At 47.0% G+C, this 5,770-nt stretch overlaps 2 non-coding genes across 2 annotated transcripts; both read right to left on the bottom strand.

Annotated features, from left to right (window-relative positions):
- Positions 1–2,364: 2,364 nt before the first annotated feature.
- On the bottom strand, positions 2,365–2,436 carry TRNAT-CGU (transfer RNA threonine (anticodon CGU)). The gene has a single exon. It is a non-coding gene; the product is annotated as a tRNA-Thr (tRNA).
- A 2,716-nt stretch (positions 2,437–5,152) lies between these two features.
- TRNAT-UGU (transfer RNA threonine (anticodon UGU)) lies at positions 5,153–5,224 on the bottom strand. Its single transcript has one exon. It is a non-coding gene; the product is annotated as a tRNA-Thr (tRNA).
- Positions 5,225–5,770: the final 546 nt, after the last annotated feature.

Genomic DNA, 5,770 nt, shown 5'->3' with positions numbered 1-5,770 from the left:
AGTGGAGGGCTAATTTCGACCACCTGGGGATCTTTGACGTGCACTGACATCGCACAGCACACGGGCGCCTTAGCGTTTTTCCTCCATAAAAACGCAGCCGCCGCGGTCGGGTTCGAACCCGGGAACTCCGGATCCTTATGATTCCGTGGTTTTTTGTTTCTGCTGTACAGCTCAAATTTGACGAGCTTGTTATGACATTCTGCGCGGTCCATTTTGAGCGTGCAGACCTGTTGCCACAGTTCCTTTTTTTTCGTAATGCCTTTTTTTGCGTTGAGTGCAGTTTCGAGCAGTTCATTTGCTTCATCTATGCTTTTGCTTATAAAATTTATACGCCCTCTCTCAGGTTATGCAGTTCCGCGCTCTGCTGTTCGAAGGCTTTGTCCTATTTCCTTTTCCAATGCCTTCATTCTTGATTTCACTTCTTTCTTCAGCTTTCTCACAGCATGTGCAAATTCCTTCGACAGTTCACACTTTAGTTAAAACACCTTAGACACATTACAAGGCATCAGTGAGAGCAAATGCAGAATGAAAAAGGCTTGGGTAATGCGCAGAAAATTTACTAACCGGTAATATGCAGAAGAAGCGGTTAGCCACTACGCGCCATGCTGTCAGTGCTGCCGAATGCCGAGTATGTGATCCTTGCTGGGTTTATATAGCCAGACTGAGGTCACGTGGTTTGAAGACGATGCGTTCCCGTGCAGCTAGCTGTCTTGTGACGTCGCCACGGTGACCAAGCTGGTAGAATTGCTGCGTTGTTGGTTCGGGACGGTAGATACAGAGCAGACAGTAGATCCACCGGAGGTGGAACTGCGGTTTACAATATGCGGAAGAAGCAATTAGCCACTGCGCGCAGTGCTATCACTGCTGCATCAAGGCGCTTGCCGAGCACGTGCACAAGTTTGGACATCGGTTTAACCGGGAAAACACGGCTTCTGCTCGAATCATCCTCCATCCAGTCAACGACCGAGACCATGAAAGCACGGAAGAGAAAATGCCACTATCTACTCGCGGTTATTACGACACAAACTGCACCCTTAGATTTCCGCCTACTTTATCATTTTGTCCGCGTCATCGCGATTAGGGAACCCGTACGGGTTCAAACATCTTTCATCGTTCGACTTGGTGTTGGCCAGTGACCGTAAATCTTATTCTTTTTTTCGTGGTTGAGTTGTGATCAACTCCTCACGTTTGGGCCGTAGTTGATGCTAAAGTTCGAAAAGAAAGTAATCATGATGCTGCGATTGTTTAAAAAAATTAAAGGTTATAAAGCCTTATTTATTTCATTCAGCGAATCGTTCAATAAACATACATTGCCCCCTCCGGAGAACACAGCCGCGCTCGTTGCCGCCTTTATTCACGAGGAATTTTAACACGCAGCCATGCATGTCATGTGCAGGAATAACATCCTCCCAGCCGCATCCGCATTCCGATCCAGATTTGACGCGAACCGCTCTCTACGCGCATTAGTTCCGTTCATTATGTTATAGCTGGTGCAAACTCCTGTGGTCAAACGGCGTTATACCGCTATGAGATTCCATTAAGTGCCGGCAAATAATTTATGTATAACTTGGCACAAGCATATCCTCGAATATAGCCTGTGTAAGAATAGGGGAGGGGGGGGGGGGAGGGTGTAGAGGAAACTATACTGCCTGAGAGCTCTCACGACGGAAATTCTGCTTTCATCGCGCGCACTGCAACAAGTCAGGAAATGCAACCTACTCGGTTACAGCCGTGCTGCACCTAACTAAGCACTGCCATTCCTCGACAGCACGTGCGCCGCGATGCGTGATAACAGGCGAGTGGGTGCGACAATACAATGTGTGTCCCCAAAGAGGTGTGCTTCTGCGGTAACATCGCACGCACACACTACACAAACACACACACACACGTACGCTCATGTACACAAACATGCTATGAGAACAAAATAAGACAGAACATGTCTATTTAAGCCAGCAATCTACCGAATGGACCAATCACTGTACACTTCTGAGTTGACATTCGTGCGCAGCAGCAGCCTGTAACTCGTACCCGCTATCTGTATAATGTCCTCGCGACCGACGGTCATACGCTGACGCTATTCCTTGCTGAAATTAAGGATATCGGCCATATCGTAATCTATGTGTAGTCGCCATTAATGTAGGTGAAAATCCAAATGCAGCAAAGAGGCGGAAGGAATGGCTCAAAAATTGCAGAAAAAGCAAGCCAGTCAATCGATGATCAAACTTCAGCCTTATTACTTGTACTGAATGCTGTTCTGCCTCGGCTAAAGTTTCTTGAAATGCTACTCAGCTTTCTCAAATGACGTACTAAAAAAGCAAAAGCAAAATGAAGCCGACACCTAAAACGGCGCATAAAAAAATTCGAAGCCGCCAGTGAGGATCGAACTCACGACCGCTGGTTTACGAGACCAGCGCTCTGCCACTGAGCTATAGCGGCCGCACTGGCCTGCCGTGTCTTCCGTAAGCTTTGACTCTCGTACTTTTTTTTTATTCGAAAAGTGTGCCATAAGTGACTCTCGCACTTATATTGCACACACTTTTTATATCATATGTGGAGGCCGTTAAGATGTTGACATGAAGGATATCTGACATACCTTGCCGGAACGCCCACTGAATGCCTCGTTTGACAAAGGGTAACGCTGGTTGACAGTTCGTCAAGCTGATCGAGAAGGGTGCGATGGGTTATGTTATACACACGTAACAGGTATAGTCATCAAAACAGTTTAACTACAGCCTATAGGCGTTTGTATGATTTTCTGTTTATTTTTTAGGAAATGAAAGCGGCATTAACCGTCCAACTCCTGGATGGACACCTCAACCGCGCTGCGAGGGAGGGAAGGAAGGTGGGAGAGAAAGAAAGATTGAGGAAGCGGTCCCATTCTGGAGGGCGGTGGTAGTAATAACTTTCTTGTATGAATATTTAGATAATGAAGCGTGAGGGTTGTCCTCCGTCCAAGACTTCATAGAAGGCTGCTGCCGCTCTTGCCCTGGCGACCAGGTTGTTCTGGCCGTCGAAGTAGAGGGCTCCGGATTAATTTCGACCGCCCTGGGAATTCTTTTGAGTTATGCCTCCACTGAAAAGGGGCCGTCGCGGACGCGTTCAGACCAGGTATACTCCGACTCATTAGCCGAGCGCTCAGCACTGATCGAGCCACCGCGGTGGGTCTAGAAGGTGGCCGCCACGGGAAGATTCTAGAGGGTGGTTAGCAGCGTGACACGCCACCTGCCAGCGGTGGCAAGTGGCGTGAGAAGAGCCGCGCTCAAATTTCGCACTACCGACTATTGTATATGTAATCGTATGTCAATTTTAGTGCGCTAGCACTTACAGTGGTCATTCCGCGCATTTAGCCGCTGTCTGTCTGTCTGTCTGTCTGTCTGTCTGTCTGTCTGTCTGTCTGTCTGTCTGTCTGTCTGTCTGTCTGTCTGTCTGTCTGTCTGTCTGTCTGTCTGTCTGTCTGTCTGTCTGTCTGTCTGTCTGTCTGTCTGTCTGTTTGTCTGTCTGTTTGTCTGTCTGTCTGTCTGTCTGTCTGTCTGTCTGTCTGTCTGTCTGTCTGTCTGTCTGTCTGTCTGTCTGTCTGTCTGTCTGTCTGTCTGTCTGTCTGTCTGTCTGTCTGTCTGTCTGTCTGTCTGTCTGTCTGTCTGTCTGTCTGTCTGTCTGTCTGTCTGTCTGTCTGTCTGTCTGTCTGTCTGTCTGTCTGTCTGTCTGTCTGTCTGTCTGTCTGTCTGTCTGTCTGTCTGTCTGTCTGAAGCTGGGTTTATGGCAGGCTGCAGGCACATACGTGTATATGGGAAAAAAAAGTTATCACGTAGAAACTGAAATTTTGAACTGAAAATTTAAATGACTGGCTAGTTAGCATTAATAAGCACGATTTTTTGCAGACGTGGGCACCTCTGCTACATACCTCTAAGCGTGATTATGGGTGTCCACTGACCATTGGAGCCAGTTATACGTCTTTCGTTCGCTCAAAATCGACGGAGTTTAAACCTTCCGCTGGTTCTTGACAAAAGGAAAGGCGCATAACTTCCTCAATTTGTAGGTGGACGCCACCGTCTACTCACAGCGCGACTGATGTGTCCACTGGCCCAGTGAGCCAGTTACACTTGCTACTCAGAGGCTTCACGCTTAGACACGCACTGCTGAAACTCGGGGAGAGCGGCTAAAAGTGCTTTCGCTCTAAAAACCTTAGCGAAAAATTGACCCGTGTTCGTTTGGTTTACGCGGACACCTGAACCGCGCCATAAGGAAAGGGTAAAGGAGGGAGCGAAAGAATAAAGGAAGAGAGAGGTGCCGTAGTGGAGGGCTCCGGAATAATTTCGACCACCTGGGGATCTTTAACGTGCACTGACATCGCACAGCACGCGGACGCCTTTGCGTTCCGCCTCCACAGTAACGCGGCCGCAGTGGTCGGGTTCGAACCCGGCAATCATGTTCGTCGCAATTCTGCTTTTCCGCAATTCTTTCTGCAATTCTTTACTTAAATTTATTTCATTTTTGTTTTTACTCTTTCATTTATCAGTTAGGTAATTTTTTTTTCTTTTTATTGCTTGTTTTTATTTTATTTCAGTTTATTATTTCATTTTATTACTGTTTTCAATTTTTATTATTGTTATTTGCGCTCCGCTGCCTCCAAAGGTCGTTTTGCATACCAGCATGACCTTGAAGAAAGGGAGGAGTGTTCTATTATTTTTATTTTGCGCTCCACTGCTTCCCAAGGTAGTTTTTCATACCGACATCATCTTGAAGAATGGCAGCAGTAAAGCTTTCGCTCTAAAAGCCTATATGCGCCACTTATGCTCCTTAACTGACTGATTTCAGCTGAAGTGAGTGTTTCTGTAACGCGCTTGCTTTTTCTACTGATTGTATATGCAATGGTAAAACTTTAGCCGGAACAGCTTTTGACGCCGGGAGAGGGGGAATTTTCTCCCTGGAAGCGATACGGGGAGTCGCCCAAAGAGGTGACAAGTGCACCTTGCATGTACGTAGTTACAATATCCGAAACTGTAAATAAAAGGGGAGGGGGGGGGGCATCTTTTTAACTCCTTAACCTTAAGTTTCCGGACCTGGGAGTGACAGCCGACACAGACTCTTTTAAATCATGCGCCTTAAAACAAAATAAGAATGTATTTGGTGATCCAAAAGAAAGAAATACTACAGCCGCCAGTGAGGATCGAACTCACGACCGCTGGTTTACAAGACCAGCGCTCTGCCACTGAGCTATAGCGGCGACGGGAACCGCGCGTTTCATGAGTCAAGTCGACACAGTAGCCGTCTATCTTGTCGCGTTCCGCCGAAAGAGCGCGCGAAACTTGACAGAAGCGTTTACAGGGGCCGCCCTGATAAGCAGCTCAGCTGTGAAAATGGTTGCAAACGACAGCTGAATGATAAATGAACGGCAACTTTCATTTAGCGCAGTCGAGGCATGCAGCGACCGACGCCTAATGTTAGACATGACATTTCATGCTACTTGAATGCCAAAAAGAAAATAGAGCGTCTCTACGGCATTTATAATCTTGGCTGTGCGTGGAAGTCTTTTGAAACGTTGTAAAGCAAAGAGCTGATAACAAAAAATGCCTCTTAGCCTTCTTTTTTATTTTTGCATTTGTTTTGCAGAGTTTAAGTAAGCGGTATATAATTAGCGTGCTAACGAGAATAGTAAATGCAAGTACTACTTTTCGCAATCGGGGCGGATGCCTTGCACCCGCGTCGCAGTGGCCTCTATGCTGATGGACAAGAACCATTGTGAAAGCGTATGCGCTTATCTTTAATCCGG

Source organism: Amblyomma americanum, chromosome 6 (assembly GCF_052857255.1).
Source record: "Amblyomma americanum isolate KBUSLIRL-KWMA chromosome 6, ASM5285725v1, whole genome shotgun sequence".
Taxonomy (NCBI): domain Eukaryota; kingdom Metazoa; phylum Arthropoda; class Arachnida; order Ixodida; family Ixodidae; genus Amblyomma; species Amblyomma americanum.
Note: the sequence above shows the minus strand (reverse complement) of the source record. Positions and strands in the feature narration are given on the sequence as shown.